At 53.5% G+C, this 19667-nt stretch overlaps 2 long non-coding RNA genes across 2 annotated transcripts in view; one reads left to right on the top strand and one right to left on the bottom strand.

The window, feature by feature from the left end:
• The first annotated feature begins 1671 nt into the window (after positions 1 to 1671).
• On the top strand, positions 1672 to 9648 carry LOC121029304 (uncharacterized). The gene is made up of 3 exons (XR_005789669.1): positions 1672 to 5438; positions 8945 to 9128; positions 9431 to 9648. It is a non-coding gene; the product is annotated as an uncharacterized LOC121029304 (long non-coding RNA).
• Positions 8585 to 19667, bottom strand: part of LOC121029306 (uncharacterized) — an 18858-nt gene continuing 7775 nt past the window's right edge. The window contains exon 2 of the long non-coding RNA XR_005789670.1: positions 8585 to 8811. This is a non-coding gene — a long non-coding RNA (uncharacterized LOC121029306). The remainder of the gene's footprint in view (positions 8812 to 19667) is intronic.

Here is a 19667-nt window from a genome sequence, read left to right on the forward strand (position 1 = left end):
AGGTAAAGCTAAGGGGATGGACGGAGGGTTAAGGGTTAGTCCCAAATAGCCACCAAAGCAGAAGCCTGTGGGATCCTAACAGTGGGGAAGGTGCAGGAATGATGTGGGCCCTACATGCAGGAAGGGGAAGCAGAGAGAGTGTGAGAATTGCCTCCTAAGAATCTGGGTCGGAGCCAGGAAGAGCTTTAGTCCCAAAGCATTGTCCCTGATTGAAGAGCTTGGAAGTATAGAGGACCTGGGGTCAGGGCCTTGTGTCAGGACTGTCCCTGGGGCCGGGTCCCTCTGGATGGTGGCCTGGCCTTGAACTTGGGTCTGAATGGCCAGAGACTCTTCCGCCACGAGGTGCTTGCCTTCTGCTAGCCTCAACTTTTCAGGAAGAGAATATATGCAAAACAGGGATTGGGGTGGTTTGGGGATGGGATGGGGCTTTGGGCTCTTAATGGACTAGGATGACATCAACTCCTATGGCGGACTGGCCAATTTCCACACCAAAAAAGAAAAAAAAAAAAACCCGTCTGGGAGCAAGGGAGCAAACCCAGGAATAAAGGCCACATAGAGGAGTGACCCAGCATTATAGCTAAAGTTGGCATATGGGAGCATTCCAATTTGTTCTAGAAAGGACAAAGAGGCAGTGGAAAAAAATCACCAGTGCCTGGTTCTATCGCCTACATCAGCTACAATCCCAGGGGTTAGCAAACTAGGTTTTAGTTCTGAAAGAAGAGTGTCTAACTCTCTCTGTCATCCTCAGTAGTATGTTGAGGACCAGGCTGAGCCAGCTGGACTAGGTCCAGGCAGAAAAGGAGGGATCCTGGGAAGGAGAAGAGAGAAAGAGAAACCCCTCTCCAGGGTTCAGCCCCAGAGCCTCTGGGGAGAGCATTACTAGCTGAGTACATCGAAAACAAAGGGCAAGTGTCCCCATGGCCACCTGGGCACAGACCTACACCTGGGCCACCTTTCATGGGCAGACTGCAGGGTTAGACTCTTTAGTTTTCTTGGGCTGCCCTGGTCCCCATGTGCTTTAGGAAAGACCCAGAAGAGGCCGGCTTTTCGATTGGAGGTGCCCAGGTGTAAGGGTCACTCCGGCGTGGACACCGCGCTGGACCCCGTGGAGGCCGGAGCTGGCTCAGAGTGTCAGCAGGGGCACTGCTCGGGCCACAGAAGGAGCCACAACCCTGCACCCATGGGGCAAGGAGTCCCACCCTGAAGACCGGAGCAGGTACATGTGGGGCCTCGCAGAGACTCTCCATCAGTGAATGGGACTGGACTTTAAACCAGATTGAGCATTCGGGCACAGCTTTTTTTTTTTTTTTTAATTTAATTTAATTTAATTTAAATTTTTTTTTTCAATATATGAAGTTTATTGTCAATTTGGTTTCCATACAACGCCCAGTGCTCATCCCAAAAGGCGGGCACAGCTTTTTTAAGCTATAACCCAAATAAATTTCATTTTCTCTGTCCAATTGTGTCGTGTTGGTTAAATGTGGCAGCCCTTCCCCATCAGCCACCATTGTTGTGAGGAGATGTAGTATTTCTGCCTTCACTCAAGAGGGCTCCCAGGGCGCCTGGGTGGCTCAGTGCGTTAAGTGGCCGACTTCAGCTCAGGGTCTGTGAGTTCGAGCCCTGCGTCGGGCTCTGTGCTGACAGCTCGGAGCCTGGAGCCTGTTTCAGATTCTGTGTCTCCCTCTCTCTCTGACCCTCCCCCGTTCATGCTCTGTCTCTCTCTGTCCCAAAAATAAATAAACGTTGAAAAAAAAAATTAAAAAAAGAGGGCTCCCTGGCTGCCAGCATCCCCTGGTCCTTTCCAAGGTATTTACTGGGTCATTAGCGTTGAGACCCAGAGAGCCAAGCACTGATACTGACTGATTCCACCTATGGCCTTGGACTGAACATCCTGTGTAGCATCGTGGGCCCAAAGTCTACAACAGAGGAGCTAAACACACACATCTGTGCTTGGATCCCAGACACGCCCCCAGCCTTGAGGTCCAGATGATCCCTGGAGGCTGGATCAAGGGAGTGCCTCCTTAGGGTCTCCTAATCGACCCTCCAGGAGCAGGGAACAGGCCAAGGTGGGTAGGGGAGCTAGACAGACCACAGGGTTGGAGATCAGGCGGTTGAGTACTCCCTCCTCCCGGGGAAAGGAGGACTAAGGTCCTCAGCTCAGATGGATGATTAGAACGCAGTGTCATAAAGGTTGTAAGAGCCTGGGAACATCCTGACGGGGCTTTGTGGCCCAGGAGGGTGCCTGAACAGTCTCCTGACCAGGGATGATGGCACAGCGGCAGGGAAAGGAGGTGCTTCCAGGTTCCCGGTGGGCAGCCAGGACATCTGAGGAGGGCAGGAGGAGTCTCCCCAAGGGTCTTGGCCAGTGGCCCAGGCACCCACTGGGAGAGGAACTGTGGAGGTTGGCAAACTGGGGCTGGGACCCAGGCCATCGGGACCTTGTCTGTCTTTCTGTCGTCCTTAGCAGGTCGCCTCCACCCTCGTGCTCAGAAGATGCTAATGTTCCTCCAGGGACCATGCCCAGAGGAAAGGGACAGAAAGCCTGATGGGGCGCACTGGGCCTGTCCCCTTCATGCTTATATCTCATCAGCCAGAACCACCTCACGTGCTATCCCCATGTGCAGTCACTGAGAATCACCAGGGAGGACGAAGGGCCTTGGGGTGCACACCAGCACCCCAGTCGACTGTGCCCTGGCATAGCTGCCTCCCTGTCTCCTCCTCCATTTTGCCAAAGGCGCCCACATGGAGGGCAGAGTCCTGGCTTCAGCAGCCTTCCCGCTGGCCCCTGAAGAGTGGATTGGCATTTTATGGCAATTTGGCAGAAAGCACGATGGATATGGCCTCTGCCACCACAGAGGGGGCAGTGGTGGGGTAAGTGGAGGCTGGGGACAGCACAACGGATTGGAAAGCACGCAGAAGAGGCGTGGATCCTGGTCTAGAGGGGGCAATGGGCAGGGAGAACTTCCAGGAGGCGGGAGCTGTCCTGGCTAAAACCTAAAAGGCAGACAAGAGCAAGTTGGGAAGGAATCCAAGAGGGTGACAAGTGACACAGCTAAGGAACAGGGAGGAATCTGGAGGGTGCAGAAAGAAACGAGGTGGGAGAAGCAGGCCCAGCGCAGGGTGTCCAGAGCTGTGTGTGGGGGGCAGGGAATAAAACCAAGGGTGGCCTGGGGAGCAGTCCCTTGGTGCTGCGGGGTCCTTGGGGGGTGGGAGCTGGGTGAGATCACAGGCCTCCGCAGAGCCCCTGCACCTAAGGCCCTACTTGGAGCACCAGGGCTGGTGACCTCAGGGCATTTAACTCTTGGTACTTGGTGGTGGCGGGGGGCTGGGGCAAGAGTGCAGGATAAAGGAGGGGGGCCTCACGGAAGGGAGATCAGGGTTCAGTAGATACTCTCTTCCATATGAAATAGGAGGTGTGGCTTCTGTCAAGAGGGGCCGGTACAAGAGGGGACTAACTAGGCTCTAGCTAAGGGCCAACTAGAGGCTGACTAGGAGCCCGCCTTTCTGGTGGGGCAGGATCAGCACGGGGTTGCAGCCAGGGTGGTCTGGGCAGGAGTGCGGCCACAGAAGGCTGGCATCCGGCAGCCGGATCCAGGCATCCGGTTCTACTCCATCATGCCACCCGAATCCTCTCTTTGGGCTTTATAACCTCGAATCTAAACCTGATCCCTACCTACACCTAAAAAGGAAATTTGGGGAAAAATGAAAATGCTAAATTTGTTTAAATTGTCATAAAAGAAGATAGTCATTCGTAGATTTTCATGAGTAACCGGAAATGTTCACAAAGCACTTTGTGTTATGATGGGAAAGACAAGAAGCATGCTTATCAGTTATTTAGTGCCTACTCTATGCCTTCTCTTCACTGGTGGGCAGCGACAGCCCCTTCCCACCCCCATTCCCCCACCCCCCAACCCCCCCCCCAAGCTCCCTCCCTGCCACTCAGAGCGAGATGGCTTAGTGGACTGAAGCCCCTGAACATACTCTTTGCCCAGAGAAAAATCCTGTCTGCACTTGGCCCAGGAATGGAGACACAGCCCTGGTGACCTCCCCCTTCCGACTGCCTCCCCCTTCTGACTGCCTTTTGAGCCCTGAGTGGTGGGAGAAGGTGTAGGTTTCATTTGCCAGGGAGGTGGGGCGGGGGTGGGGGTGGGGGGAGGTTGGTGGGAGCTGGGGAAAAGTCGGTGGGAGCCCCAGGAAGCCTAGGTGAAGTTAATACTGGATGCTACTGGAAGGGTGAGCACAGCTAGGAGAGACTGAGCCTGAGTTGGGGGGTGGGGGTGAGGAGATGACCCAGCTCCTGGGGAGACAGTCCCAGGTTCTGCAGGGCTGTGTGATACCCTGCCTTCTGGGGCTGCACTCCGTGGCACTTCCTACTTGGGTTTTATGGCAAGGTTCCTTAGCCCCTGAGCGGGGCACATCTGAGCCTATAAAACGGGCAGCTCGTCTCTCATGGGATCTCTGGGGAGGAAAAAAATACTGATAAAGCATTTCCGATTCTAAGAAGGATGCCTGACATACAGCAAGTGCTGGGGGGGGGGGGGGGACGGTGGGGAAACTGAGCAATCACGTAGGACTACGTGGAAACACAGATGGCCCTAACCTCTCTCCACCCCACTTCCGCACTCGGCCCACGCTTCTGGTCCCACCAAACTGCCCACCTCTCTGCAAGTGCCCCCTGCCTCTTGTGGTCTCTGCTTTCAGTTCGTCTTGGTTCTCTGGATCTGAAATGCCCTGGCCCTTGCTTCTTGTCACCCTCCAGCCCCCTCTCCTCCATTTAAGGATCTCCTCCCTGCCCCCTCCCTCCCGACAGCCTTGGGGGCGGGCTGCCAGCTCCTGGCTGGGCCCTCAGCTGCACACACACCTGTGCTGTGGAAGAAAGTTCTCTGGCTCCACAGAGGGCCAGGCGAGAACGCCCAGTCCCAGCCCTAGAAGCGGGGAACGTCTCAATGGCCAGGAAAGGAGGCCGAAGTCTGCCCTGGTTCGTCCGATTCCTGGACCCTGACACCCTTTCAGCCATCCCCAAAGGGACTGCGGGGTGTGGCAGCTGGCAGCAGCTGTCCAGGGCCAGGAGTCCTTCCAACCGTCACCGACATTGACCATCCTATCAAGGAGTGCCACAGTCAAGTGTGTGATGGACTGCTCTCGTCCCTCCACACCCATCCCTGCCTTTGCGATAAAACCCTGCTTTGGGGGTGGAAATGAAGTGATTGCGCAATCCCACAGCCCTCCTTGGCAGCCGCGTGCGGCCATGTGTGGATTTCAGGAAGCCCGGAAAGGGGACAAGCGTGTTCCTCTTCCCGCCCTTTCCTGCTGCCCCTGGGCTGGAAGGCGGACAAGTGATTGGCTGCCATCTCTGACCACGAGCTGGAGGCCACGTTGTGAGGACGGAAGAGCAACGGCTGACCACCAAGGACCAACCCCGGATTGCCTATATCAAGGTGAGAGAGAAACTTCTGTCCTGTTTGTCCCCCATCATTTTTGCGTAGGCAAACCTAATCCTGATCCACAGAACTATAATTCCTCCCGCCCCCTCTCCCTGCCTTTCCCCCCTTCTCTCCACCAACACTGATGCAGCATCCAGCACTTGGGGAGCAGAGGAGGAATAGAGAAGCCGCTGGAGGGGATTTAGAAAGGGTAGGGGTGCCAAGAAACAAGGCAATGGACGTGGTACAGACAGAACCTGGGGAGGATTTGTCGGGGAGGGGGGAGGTAAGAAGAACCTTCCAGAAGAGCAGGGGCAGCAGGAACTTCTCACACACTCACGCCTACCTCAGTTCTCCCCTGGAGGGCCCAGTGCACTCCTTCCCCTCCGCTCTGGCCCGTGAAGGCCCAGTGCCCCTTCCTGATGAGGCCGTAGGTGAGGGTGGGTGCCAGCCTGGGTGGCGGGGTGTCTAGGGAGGGTCTCCCCAGACCTATGCATTTTTCCCAAATCAAGACAACAGGTCTAGAGTGGACCACGGGGATCCGGCCTCATGTGCGAGCCCCTGTGCTACCCGTGTGGCTTGCTTCTCAGAAGTGGGCTTCCACTGGGTGCCTGTAGAACTCAGTCCCGGGCAGACTACATGTGCACAGGCCAAGTGCTAAGGACATCAAAGAAGGCCCTACACACCGCCCTGATGGGCTGACCCAGGGCAGTAACTGCCGGTATCTGTTCAGCAGCTGGTTACCTGAGGGAAAAAACACCCTGTTCCACAGTCTTTGCAGACTTCTGTGGTCTGAATCCTCCACTGCGGTAATTTCTTTTTTTTTTTTTTTTTAATTTTTAAAAAAATCTTTATTTTTGAGAGAGAAAGAGGGGGGGGAGGGGCTCAGAGAGAGGGAGACACAGAATCTGAAGCAGGCTCCAGGCCCCGAGCTGTCAGCACAGAGCCCGACGCGGGGCTCGAACTCACCAGCCATGAGATGATGACCTGAGCTGAAGTCGGATGCCCAACTGACTACGCCACCCAGGCGCCCCACCACCATGGTAATTTCTGAGCTGTAAACATGAAGTGCTAGAATGGGGGAAGGCAGAATGGGGAAGGCTGGAGATGGGCCCTCAGGAGCTCCGGCATGCCATTGCCAGGGGCTTCTCCTCACCCTACCACAGCGTCCTTGACCCTGAGGCCACAGGTTGCCTGGTGGGGGTTTGGGCTCCAGAATCTCCCCACCAGCCTGTACCTGGTCCATAGCAGGTTGGCCTCTGCCAAGGGGAAGAGGAAGAGTGAGGGGACCATCAGCCACAAGAGCACCCTCTCGAGGTGCTCACTTTCCCTTGACTTCTGCCTCTGCCCCCCTCCCCACCCCTTCCAGGCCTTTTCTTTCTCTGCCACAGCTTCTCTTCACCTTCAAGGTCTCCTCCTCTCAGTCAGAAGGGACCATTCCTCTGCATTTGGAGCCGGGACCTCCTCCTATCCCCGAAGCCCATTCTCTACCTGCCAGGCTCGTAGGCCCTGCCCCCACACAGTGCTCTGGAAGCTGGTCTCCTCCTGGGGCCCTCATCCCCTCAGTCCCACAGCCCTGCTGCCAACCCCCTCCCTGTCCCGGAGGAGGCCTCCATAGACACCTGCTGCTCCAGGAAGCCTGAAGTTCCCTCAGCTCTCCGGTGGCTGTCTTCGAGAAAGGGCGGATCTCTTCCTCAGCCTCCCTGCCTGGCTCTCCCATCCCAACCCCTTCTGGCATCATCTACTCCACTTCCAGGCAGCTCAGAGCCAGGCCCCCAGCTGCCCTGGCAGCCTGGGGCACTGAGGCTTTATGGCCCCAGGGTAGGGCACAGATCTGGGCCCCTGGCCCCCAGGCTCCAAGGTGCCAACCCCGCAGGGGAGTTGCTTAATGACCTTGTGAGCGGTAATTACACCCCAGGGCTCGCTCTTAATAACCACGTATTCTCCCTGTCAATGTGCCTTAATTGAAAATGAGTAGGCGATACAAGTTGCTGTGAAGTTGGCTGGCAAGCCCTTAACGTGATATTAATTGTAGTAATTAGTAGTCACTTTGTGTTGGAGTCATCTATAAATAGGGGGTCCATTAGTTTAGCAAAAGAGCGTGATTTAAAATGCAAATAAAAGCCCAATTAGACAGATAAATCACTCGTCCTTCCCAGCAAATTATCATCTTGGGGGTGGGGGTGGGGGCGGCAGGCACGCTGAGGATGCATTGGTCAATTCAGGAGCTCTGGAAGTCTTAACACCTTGAGAGTGGCCCATCTGGGACACTGTTCCTTTAAACAAGTTTGCTCAGTCTCCCTCAGGAGGCTGTCACTCTTCCTCGGAGGCAAGGCTGGTGGCCAGGCTCCCAAGTCGCTCCTCCCCCATCTGCTGATTGGTTTCCTTTGTGGACTGGAGCGCCTTTTTAAAGGCACAGTAGCCGAGTGCATTCTAGGCCCCGGGAGATTGGGCTGGGGTGTGGGAGGGGTCCCATCTTTAAATTCTCGCTTCACTGTCTAGAGGGAACCCACGGATGCCGTGCGTCATTCTGTGACCCTAAAGAGTTACAAAAAACAAACAAACAAACAAACAAACCCAGACCCACCACATCATTCTGGGGGTAGACAACTTACTCTCCACTTCTTACTCCCTTCCACAAAAACCCCTCCGGAGGTTACTGGAATCACACACACACACACACACACACCCCTTATTTCTCACAGGCTCTGGGTGAACACTGGAGGGGGAAATGCCTGGACGAAGAAGGGGCCAGTTAGGGAAGCGCTGAGGCCCGAGGGACGGGTCTAGTTCAGCCTTCATTTGCTTAGAGCTTCACAAGTCCTCCACGCTTTCTCCCAGGCCTGTGTTTCCAATCTCACAACTAGGGAGGCTGTGGAGATACGTCTGTGCGCCCGTGGGTCCTTCTTGATCGGCGCGGCTGCCAGAGACCTGGGGTCCAGAGCCAGGATCTGAGCTCTTCCCACCCCTCCATCTGCCTGCCAGCACCCCCTCCAAGAGCCCATCATTCCCTTACGGACAATTGAGGCTGACTCTTCTGTGGTATCTGCTTTTTTTTTTTAATGAGTCAAAGCTGTGAAATGAGGCAGCCCGGCCCAAACCTAGGTGAGAACAGTCCGTTCCAAGAGGACCTTCCGCCATGGTCCAAGAAGTGAGGGGAGTCGAGGCAGTGTTATCCTTTATTTTACTTGTTATCCTTTCGTGACACAGTGCTTGCAACAGGTGGTAGGACTTGCGGCTTTTAATGTCCTATTTGACAAAAGAAAATGTTGGCAACCCTATGTGGATCCCAAGAACGTTTTAGAAAACTTTGCCAGGTATGAAATCCAAATGTCTGGTTGCCGCTGAGCTGAAAGACTGAATAGGGACTTGAGGCCAGATGCGTCCGCTGTGTGGTGGGGAGAAGAGAGAGAGAGAGAGAGAGAGAGAGAGAGAGAGAGAGAGTGTGTGTGTGTGTGTGTGTGTGGCGTGGTGGGGGTGGAGGGCCGGTTTCACCGAAGATTTCCCTCTCTCTGAAATAGCATATGAAGTCTACGGCCATACCACCCTGAACGCACCCGATCTCGTCTGAAATAGCATATGAAGACAGCTTCGTCACAGATCAGGAACTGGAAGGAGGTCCAGGCACTGTCCATCCCATCTCCCTATAATACAGATGAGGAAACTGAGGCCCAGGAAAGGAACACGACTAGGGCACCCCACACGGTGAGTTGGTGGTCTGGACTCTGGCCAGTGGGCACGTCCCACGCTGCCCACCTGCCCCCTGTCCGTGTGTTGAGTCAAACAAGCTTGAGAGGTAGATGTAGGATATGTGGGGTCTGCCTTGGCTGCCTGTCGGAGCTCTAGTTCTTCTGCTGCGGGGACATCTGTTGGCTTCCAGAAAACAGCCCGGCTGACAATCAGACCAAGAAGTCCCTGGAGGAACAAAGACCATGTTCAGAAGGGCACACAGACAAGGCCACTCCGGGCCAGCGGCTCCAGCCGACTTTAATCCTCCCCCCTCCTAGGTATTAATGAAGATCCCTGTTACTGAATCCCCTCCAACTTCTAGACAGCAGCCAACCCCAGACCGCCTCTGCTTTCCCGACCTCTTCTCGAATCGCTCCGCACCAACCTGAACCCTCTAAGAGGCCTCTCTTGGGACCTTCCTTTTGAGATTCTCTGGAGATCCTGTAGGGCATGTACTTTGCTGCGCAAGCTAAATAAACCTAACTTTTTTGGACTACAGGTGTGTTCCTGGTGGTATTTACTTGCTGGGCACTGAACATCCAACAGATATGTGAACCAGTGTTCCGGGCAATGAGGTGGTGACAAAAAAAGCAACAGAACTCACAACAGTGCGTGGAGACGGACAGTGACTAGATTTACTGTGGACATCGTTTTGTTAATGTATAAAAATATCGAATCACTATAATTGACACCTGAAACTAGGGGGATAGTATATGGCAATGATTCTTCAATTAAAAAAAACCGGGGGCGGGGTGGCACCTGGGTGGCTCAATCGGTTGAGCGTCCGACTTCAGCTCAGGTCATGATCTCACAGCTCATGAGTTCGAGCCCCGCGTCGGGCTTTGTGCTGTGCTGACAGCTGGGAGCCTGGAGCCTGGAGCCTGCTTCAGATTCTGTGCCTCCCTCTCTCTCTGCCCCAACCGACTCGCATTCTGTCTCTGTCTCTCTCAAAAATAAACAAACACTTGAAAAAATTAAAAAAAAAAAAGAATTCACAACTGTGTGGTACCAGCTTACGGGTAGATAGATACACAATGTGATCCATGGAATGGCATTGAGGGTCCAGAAATAAAATCATGTGTTCGTGGGCAACTGATTTTCAACCAGGATGCCAAGACCACCCAAATGGGGGAAGAAGGATCTTTTAAACAAATTACACTGGGGAAACTGGATAGCCACGTGCCAAAGAATAAAGTTGGACACTTGTTCTTACACCATATAAAAAAAATTTAACTCCAAATGGCTCAAAGACTTCTTTATAAGAACTAAAATTATAAAATTCTTAGAAGGAAACCTCGGGATACCTCAGATTTGGCAAGGGATTCTTAGGTATGACACCAAAAGCACAAGCTAGAAAAGAAAAAAGTAAATTGCGCTTCATGAACACTCAAAACCTGTGTATTTCTGAGGATGCTATCAAAAGAGTGAAAAGAGAACCCAAAGAATAGAAAATATTTGCAAATCGTATATCTGATAAGGGACTTGTATCTAGAATAAAGAGCCCTTCCAACTCATCAGTGAAAAGACACATGACCCAATTTTTAAATGGGCAAAAGATCTGAAGAGCTATTTCTCCAAAAGAGATATGCAAATGGCCCATAAGCACATGAAAAGATGCTTGCCATCCTTAGTCCTAAGGAAACACACATCAAAACCATGAGATAGCCCTTGACACTCACTGGGAAGGCCACGATCGAAAAATCAGGTAACAAACCTAGGGGAGGGTGCAGGGAGATCTGAACCCTCAAACTCTTCCGGCGGGCACGTAAAACGATGCAGCCACATTGGAAAGCAGCCTGACATCAAAAGTTAAACCTTAGAGTTGCCGTAGGACCTGGCAATTTCACTCCTGGGTATGTACCCAAGAGAAATGAAAACATATGTCCACACAAAAATGCGCACACGCTATGCGTAATGGCCAAAAGGTGGAAACAATCCAACTGTCTAACTGATGAATGGATAAACGAAACGTGGTTTATCTGTACAATGGAAGGGTGTTCAGCCATGAAAAGGAATGGAGTGCCGTTACATACTGCCTCAACGTGGATGAGTCTCGAAAGCGTTACGCCTATTAATAAGCAAAGGAACTCAGCCACGGAAGACTACATCCCATGTCATTCCATTTATGAGAAATGTCCAGAATTGGCAAGTCTGTAGGCAAAATAGATTAGTGGTTGCTTAGGGCCGAGGGGAGGGAAAGGAATGGGTGTGGCCTTTTTTTTTGAGGTGAGGAAAAGATTCTCAAATTGCCTCCGCGGTCAATGGAGTCCATGATAATTGTGCTTATCTGTGAAAATATTAATCCGTGCTACCGTTGAATTGTATACTTTAAGTGGGTGAATGTATGGTGTGCAAATTATAGCTCAGGAAAGCTGTTTAAAAGAAAATAGGCCGGGGCCCTTTCCCACAGAGGCTCCATTCTAGAGGGGAGCGTCCACATGAAACCCATCCCTCACAAAGTTTCCACCTGACACAAGGCTGGAGGAGCAAGGACCATGAGGCAAGGCAAGGAGGGCTGCATTTAGCAGGGAACAGGTGTCCCTGAAGCCCGCTCTGGGGAAGTGACTTCTTAAAATATCTTTTTTAGGGGTGCCTGGGTGGCTCAGTCAGTTAAGCATCTGACGTAGGTTCAGGTCATGATCTAGCGGTTTGTGAGTTCGAGCCCCACATCGGGCTCCGTGCTGACAGCTCAGAGCCTGGAGCCTGTTTCAGATTCTGCGTCCCCCCCTCTCTCTGCCCCTCTGCTGCTCACACTGTCTCTCTCTCTCTCTCTCTCTCTCTCAAAAATAAACATTTAAAAATTAAAAAAAATAAAATATCTTTTATTTTATAGCTTTAATGAGTCATATATATCCTAAAATTCACTCACATCAAATGGACAAGTCAATATTTAGTGAATGGACTGGGTTGTGCAACCATCACTATAATCCAGCTTTAGCTCATTCTCATCACCCAGTAAGATTCTTTTATTTATTTATTTTTTTTTCAATCTTTATTTTTGACAGAGGGAGAGAGACAGTGCAAGTAGGGAAGGGGCAGAGAGAGAGGGAGACACAGAATGTGAAGCAGGCTCCAGGCTCTGAGCTGTCAGCACAGAGCCCGACGCGGGGCTCGAACTCACAAACCGCGAGATCACGACCTGAGCTTATGTCAGTTGCTTAACCGACTGAGCCATCCAGGCACCCCCCCAGGAAGATTCTTTAAATGCATGTACAGTTAATTCTGTTCCTGGCAACCACTAATCTACTTCCTGTTCCCATCAGGTTTGCCTTTCATGGAAATTTCACATGAATGGAATCCTACGATATGTGACCTCTTCCATCTGGCTTCTTTCTTTTTTTTTTTTTTTTTTCAACGTTTTTTATTTTATTTTTGGGACAGAGAGAGACAGAGCATGAATGGGGGAGGGGCAGAGAGAGAGGGAGACACAGAATCGGAAACGGGCTCCAGGCTCCGAGCCATCAGCCCAGAGCCTGACGCGGGGCTCGAACTCACGGACCGTGAGATCGTGACCTGGCTGAAGTCGGACGCTTAACCGACTGCGCCACCCAGGCGCCCCCCATCTGGCTTCTTTCAACGAAGCAGACGACTTGAAGGTCTGTGTTGTGGCACGTGCTTAGCAGTAGTTCGTGCCTTTTCATTGCCAAATAGAACTCCACCAGGTGATGGGCCACTACGTTGCTTCCGACGTTTGGCTTTTAGGAACAAAGCTGTTCTGAAAATTTCACGGCAAGTCTTGGTATGGGGGGGATGTTGTCATTTCTCCAGGGTAAATTCCTAGGAGTGGATTTGCTGGGTCCTATGGTAAATTTCACTTATCACATGACCACATTTAACTATCACATGACCACACCCAAGGGTCTCTTCTGAGGCCAGCGCCCTGCATTACTCCTGGCCTTGCCCTCTTCTTCCTTCCACGTGGCCGCAGGCCTCTTAACCCACGACCTCTCCATACCTTGGGACCTGGGCCAAAGTGATCCCTGCACCCAGAAAGCAACGGGTCCCCTTACCGTAGAGTCTGCTAATGTCCCCAGTACCCACTCGCCTCTATGAGCTCCTGAGTGAGCTAGGCGTGTACCCATCCAGGAGAACCTTCCTTGCTGTTGGATATGGTCACGTGAGTAAGTCTGGCTAATGGGGTAGAAGTAAAAGTGTCCTTTCCAAGCAGTGTCTATCCAGGGAGGAGGTGAGACCTTCATCGTTCCTTCTTCCTGACAGTTGGAATGCAGATGTAATGTCTGGAGCTCCAGCAGTGACCTTGGATCACAAGGTCGGGTGACCTTGGGAATAGAAGGTGCACCCACAACAGAGCAAAAAGTCTGACATACCCTACGTGGTGCACACTTTCCACTGTATTCTATGATAAACAGAACACAGAATACAGTGAAAAGGGCATCCCTGGAGTCTGGGCCCCAGATACCAGAGTGCCGCATTGGCCTCAACTACTAAGGGGTTGTCTGCACCCAGTTTCAACATGGGGGGTGCGGTTTCCCCACATCACCAAGCAATTCTCCAACACCAGCTGGGTGGCTTACATAACTCCGTTGTGACACTGTCTACCTGGAGATAGTGTCAGATCCCACAGGTTAAGGGCTTAGTCCCACACGACTGCCCCCACCCACTTCAGATGCCAGTTGCAAGCCCAGGCTGTCACCTGTCCTGACCGATTGAATCAGAGGTTCATATGACCCCCTCCTCGGGTTTTGTGAAGTTGCTAAAGCAGCCTGCAGAACTCAGAGAAACACTAGATTACCAGTTTTTATTATAGAAGGATACAACTCAGGAACCAGCAGCAGAGGGAAGAGAGGCATATGGCAAGGTACGGGAAGGGGGCTTGGGGCTTCCACGCCCTCTGAGTGTGCAATCTCCACGTGGCCAGCAACCCGGAAGCTCTCTGAACCCCATCTTTTTGTTTTTTTATGGAGGCTTCATTACATTGGTACGATTGATTAAACCATTAGCCATTGGTGATTGATCTCAATCGCCAGCCCCTCTCTTCTCCCCAGAGGTCAGAGGGGTGGAACTGAAAGGTTCTTTCTTTCTTTCTTTCTTTCTTTCTTTCTTTCTTTCTTTCTTTCTTTCTTCTTTTTTTTTAATATAATTTATTGTCAAATTGGCTAACATACAGTGTATACAGTGTGCTCTTGGTTTTGGGGGTAGATTCCTGTGATTCATCGCTTACATGAACTGAAAGTTTCAACCCTTCCATGGCTCTGTTGGTTCTCCAGGCAACCAGTCCCCCATCCTAGGTGGGATCCAAAAGTCACCTCATTAACATAACAAAGGACACCTTTAGGAGCTCTGTGCTAGGAAGCATAGACCATATATATAAGACCAAATATATACTTCTTGTTGTAAATCACAATATCACAACTGCCTACCTCTGGACATCATGCAGGAGAAACATTCTTCCATTGTAAGCAAATACCATTTGAGAATTTTTGGTTATCTGCAGCCAGATCTACTCGTAACACCCCTGGTCTAAGACCCAGTCCCATGTACTCCTTTTCTTTGCCCAGATCTGCTGTGTGTGTGGATGAGGGACTGTTGGCTCCCTTCAGGAGAAACATTGTCCTACTCCAATAGTGGCCCCACAAGACGACCCGTGTAAGTGCCACAGCCCGGATTCCCCCAAATCTAGGCTCTCCTGCTTTAAGTCTCATCCAACCTCATCTTGTGTTTGATCATCTATTGCCGATTACTCCAAACAGTGGCACCACACGCAATTTCTCTCTTATGAGTTTTCTGGGTTCACCAGGCATTTCTAGCTCAGGGTTCCCCCTATTAGGTTGCAGTCAGGTGATGGCTGAGGGAGGAGTCATCTGAAGGTTCAACTGGGCTGGAGGTTCAAGATGACTTCCTCGACCTGTTGGTAGGTGGTACGGGCCGGGAGCTCAGCTGGGGCTGTGGGTTCCTCACAGCATGGAGGCCAGAGTCCAAGGACTGTCCTGGGAGTAAGGCTTCTAATGCCCCAGCCTTCAAAGCCACCCGGCATCACCTCTGCCACGTGATCTGAGCCAGCCCTGGTTCAAGAATAGGGGACTAGACAGGGCGTATGTACCAGGAGGTGGTTCATTGGGGGTCACTCTATCATAGAGATAGGAGTCTGGGGCTCGGCGAGAGACTGGACCAGTCACAGATTTGGGTGTCAGCAGCATTTACGTGCTAATCAAAAGCCCAGGAATGGATGAGTTCTGCATGCACTTGAGTGTGCGTATTGGCACGTGTGTGTATGGGGGGGGGTATTGTGTGGTGTGTGTATATGTGGGGGTGTTGATGTGGCGTGTGGTAGGTGTGGGGTTGGGGGGGTATATGTGCCTGCGTGTGGTCGGGAGCTGGAGGTTGGCAGAGAAGAAATGGAATTCAAGGGAGGGGTGGGTCCTTTAAATTAGAGTCTTCCACGGTTGGATTCCCATTTCTGCTGCCTCCCACTCTCCTCCTTCAGAGCTCCTGACACCTTCGGACCCACCCCTGGCCACCATCAGGCACAGAAGAAGCTACCAGAGATCAGAGATCACCTGGAGGGAGGAGCCATGTCCAGGGCCCCTGGGGCAGCATTCTGGTCCTATCCTGCCCACCAGTCCCTCAAGGACCCCCACCCCCACCCCCAGTATAGCAGGTCCAGGCGAAGGCCCCACAGCGAGGTGGGCAGGCCTCACTGAGGCCCCAGTCTTGCCGGCAGTTCCCCATGCCAGGAGGCCTCTGGGGAGCATGTGGGGTGTCATCCCTCTGCCCAGACCCTAGGGATGTGCAAAGGCTGCTCAGCCCAGAGTCAGGGGTCCTGGGGTCCGCCCCGCCACGTGACTGCAGGCAGGTCACTCGCATTCTCTGAGCCAAATAAAAAGACTGCATTAGATCCCTTAAGATTCCATCCAGAGTCCCAGGACTGAGCATAGCCCCACTCAGTCTCTCCAGGATCTGTCATCCATGTTCTCCTACCTTCACAGGTGAAACCTGGAAGGGCCTACAGAGAAGCAGGAAAAGCACCTAAGCTCCAGAGGTCATCTCAGGCAGCCCCTGCCTAGGTTCTAGGCGTCGTCTCTGTCTGAGTCAGAGGCCCTCATCTGTCAGGCAGGGCCCAGCGGCTGCAGGGGAGGGAGCAGAGGGGGAGTTAATCTTCCCTGGAATATTAATGGCCCCGTCAGGAGTGCTGGGGACGAGCTGAGCAGCAATCTGCCTTTATTAACGAGGCGGGCGCCAGCTGGAGCGCAGGCGCCCCAGGAGACAGAAGACCCCAAAAGCAGAGGCAGCTGGGAGGAGCCGGCATCCTGGCCAGGAGGGCGGGCAGCAGGTAGCCAGCTGAGGAGGTGCCCAGCGGCCACCTGAGCCCCAGGGCCCCTCCCGCCTCAGCCACACCACCACCTATCCCCGCACCCCCGCCCCGCCCCGCCCCCATCAGCCTTGTCCTCCACCTTTTCTGCCTCTTCCTCCAGGAAGCTCTCCTGTAGTCATGCTCGGCTTGGACTCCCAGGTGCCTCCATGTGGGCTGTGCCTGGCACCCAGACTTGCCGCCCGGCCGGTAATTGGCTAACATGGTGGTTCTCGGTCCTACTGCACAGTAGAGTCACCTGGAGAGTTCTAGCAATCCTGATGTCCTGACAACATCCAGAGATACTGACATCGATGGTCAGGAGAGCGCCTTGTCATGGAGATCAACATGTGCCTGACCTAGGGTACCCCTCCCGGCTCTCCCCAGCACCCAGCTGCTGCTGCTGCCAGGAGTGCCAACCCTCCTGTGTGCTCACTGCAGGCTGGCACAGCTCTACGAGCTTTATATACTCATTGGACCCTCACAACAACCCCTGAGACCCAGCCGGCATGCCCCAGTTTACAGAAGGGGAATCTGAGGCACAGAGAGGTTCAGTCACTGCCCCAAGGTCACACACGTGCAGGCAGCGGGGCTCCAGAGCTGGGCTCTTCACCACTCTGCCTGGTGCCTGCCTGCGAAAGGGACCTGGCGGGAAAGGCTTAGGCTGCAGGTCACTTGGGAGAAGACGCGCAGCCAGGCCATCAGTGACTCAGTCCTTTCCTGAGACCAGAGGCCACAGACTCAGGACACGTGCCAGAGGAGTCACCAGGAGACAGCAAGAGGTGCAAAAGAAAGCTCCGGCACGCCTTGATCGAAGTCCCCGGCAGTTTTCACAGCTTCCCCCACTTGCCTGGGCGCCCTCCGAGTCCTGTTCCAGTGCCCAAGTTACTGATGGAGAAACCGAGGCTAGGAGCGATGAGGGGCCAGGTCAGCTTCTCAGGCCCGTGTGGGGAGGGGTGGGGTAGGCCTGCACACGCACATGCAGAGTGCTGGGTGGGAGGGCCTCCTCCTCGGCTCACAGAACGTGTGCGTGCACACGTGTGAGTATGCGTGTACATGCATGTATATAGGTGTGGGGGTGCACGCCTGCCCTGAGCCCATCTGGGTGCCTGACCCACACCGTCCCCGGCCCCCGAGGGCATCCGACCCAGGGGCCATCGGCTCCTCTAGGAAAGCCAGCCCTCACCTCACTCCACCTCGCTTTAAGCCACCACCGGCACAGGGTTCCGAAGCTGAGATTAACCACTGGCCCTATGGCTGGAAGCAATACACATTTCCCTCCCTTTTGCCTTTTTTTTGTTCACCAAATTGAATCAGTTCACTAAAGTGGCTCACATTCGATTTGTTGTGATTCCCCAACAGTGAAGAAGAGACAGGAGAGGGGCGCCTGGGTGGCTCAGTCGGTTGAGCGTCCGACCTCACCTCAGGTCATGATCTCGTGGTCCGTGAGTTCGAGCCCCGCGTCGGGCTCTGTGCTGACAGCTCATAGCCTGGAGCCTGTTTCAGATTCTGTGTCTCCCTCTCTCTGACCCTCCCCCGTTCATGCTCTGTCTCTCTCTGTCTCAAAAATAAATAAAACGTTAAAAAAAAATTAAAAAAAAGAAGAGACAAGAGGCTCTGGGGCCCCAGGGCCAAACTTCACTCATTGAGATGAACTCCAGCTGGCCCGAGGGGGCCCAGCCAGCCGGTCACGTGCCATTCCGCTCGGCCCCCCCCCGAGCTGCCGCGCCCCCCCAAGCTGAAGGCCGGCTGCCCCCCAACAGGACATGTGGCATGCCCACACCCAGGTACCCTGCTCTCTGACCCTAAACTTCTCAAATTGAAACCAAGTCCTGACCCCGCCTGCCTCCAGGAGCACGTCACATCACTCGTACCTCAGTGAGCAATGCTTTCCAAGGCAGAAGCCCACAGGACGGGGGCACGGCAGATGCCCCACCCCCGACACGCTGCCACCATGCCCTAGACGCCACCACCGGAATCGTTGATCTCCGGGCTAACATTTATCAAGAGTCTCCCATATACCAGGCTCCGTTGTATGAAGTCGCCTAATGGTGTAGACACTACCCTTATCCCCATTTTACTGACGGAGACACCGAGGCTGGAGCGGTTACGTGCGCTGCCCAAGGTTCGCCAGCAGTAAGTGGTTGTGGCCCACCTAGTGAGTAAGTCACCCCAAAGCTAATCTCCGGCCCGCTGTCTCCCTTTCAGCGTCTGCCTCCTGGGAACCCAGCCCACGACACAAGAGCTGGAAAGAGCTGACGCATGTGTGCCGAAGAGGCCCCTGTCATCCATGAACAGGGACAAGAAGCAGGAACTCGGAACGGTGACAGGCAGGCATGAGGCCCCATGGTCCAGGGAGGGAGCCAGATGAAGCCAGCGTCTATGCTGATTCCCAACCTTGCCCAGCTCTCGGTGAAGCCCTCAGGTTCTGTGAGATCCCCCGATTCCTCATCATACTCCCCACTAGCTTGAGTGGATTTCTGTTTCTTGCCATCAAACTCTCCCGGAACAAGACAGGCTGTTAGTCCACGTTCTTTGAATCAGAAACCAAAACCCAGAGGGAAGGGGCCTTCCCTGAGGTCACAGCCGGCTAGTGAAAGAGCCAGATCTTCACCCTTTATTTACGTAACAAGGAGCTACTGCGGCCCTACTGTGTGCCATGCATTTCGTCAATTTGCGGGTTATAAGCAAGGCCAACACGATCCCTTTAATCGCGGAGCTGAGGCTCCAGTGAGAGAAAAAGACAAGTAAACAGACCATTACAACACAGGGAGACGGGCACTATGGAATCACTTAGGAGGGGGCACTTATCCTGGGTTTGGGACCTCACAGAAACTTCCTTGGGGGGGGGGGGCAGTGTGTGATATCTATGCCAAGGCCTGTAGGAGAGCAGAGCCCTCCAGGGAGAGGGAATAGAATGTGAAAAGGCTCAGAACTGAAAGGGCGTATGGGCCACATGCTGGTTTTAGCTGCTCAGCATCTTTTCCTCGGTCAGGGGAGGGGGACGCATAGCTTTCCTGGGTCTGTGTTGCTTCTGGGAGGTGGCCAGTCACCATCCCTGTGTCCCTGACCATAGGGTTAGGTCCAGGACACATTCCAGCCTGATGAGCATCTCTCTCAAGAATCTGCGTCTCCTGGGGCGCCTGGGTGGCGCAGTCGGTTAAGTGTCCGACTTCAGCCAGGTCACGATCTCGCGGTCCGTGAGT

Source organism: Herpailurus yagouaroundi, unplaced genomic scaffold (assembly GCF_014898765.1).
Source record: "Herpailurus yagouaroundi ecotype Mexico unplaced genomic scaffold, PumYag 139, whole genome shotgun sequence".
Lineage (NCBI taxonomy): Eukaryota > Metazoa > Chordata > Mammalia > Carnivora > Felidae > Herpailurus > Herpailurus yagouaroundi.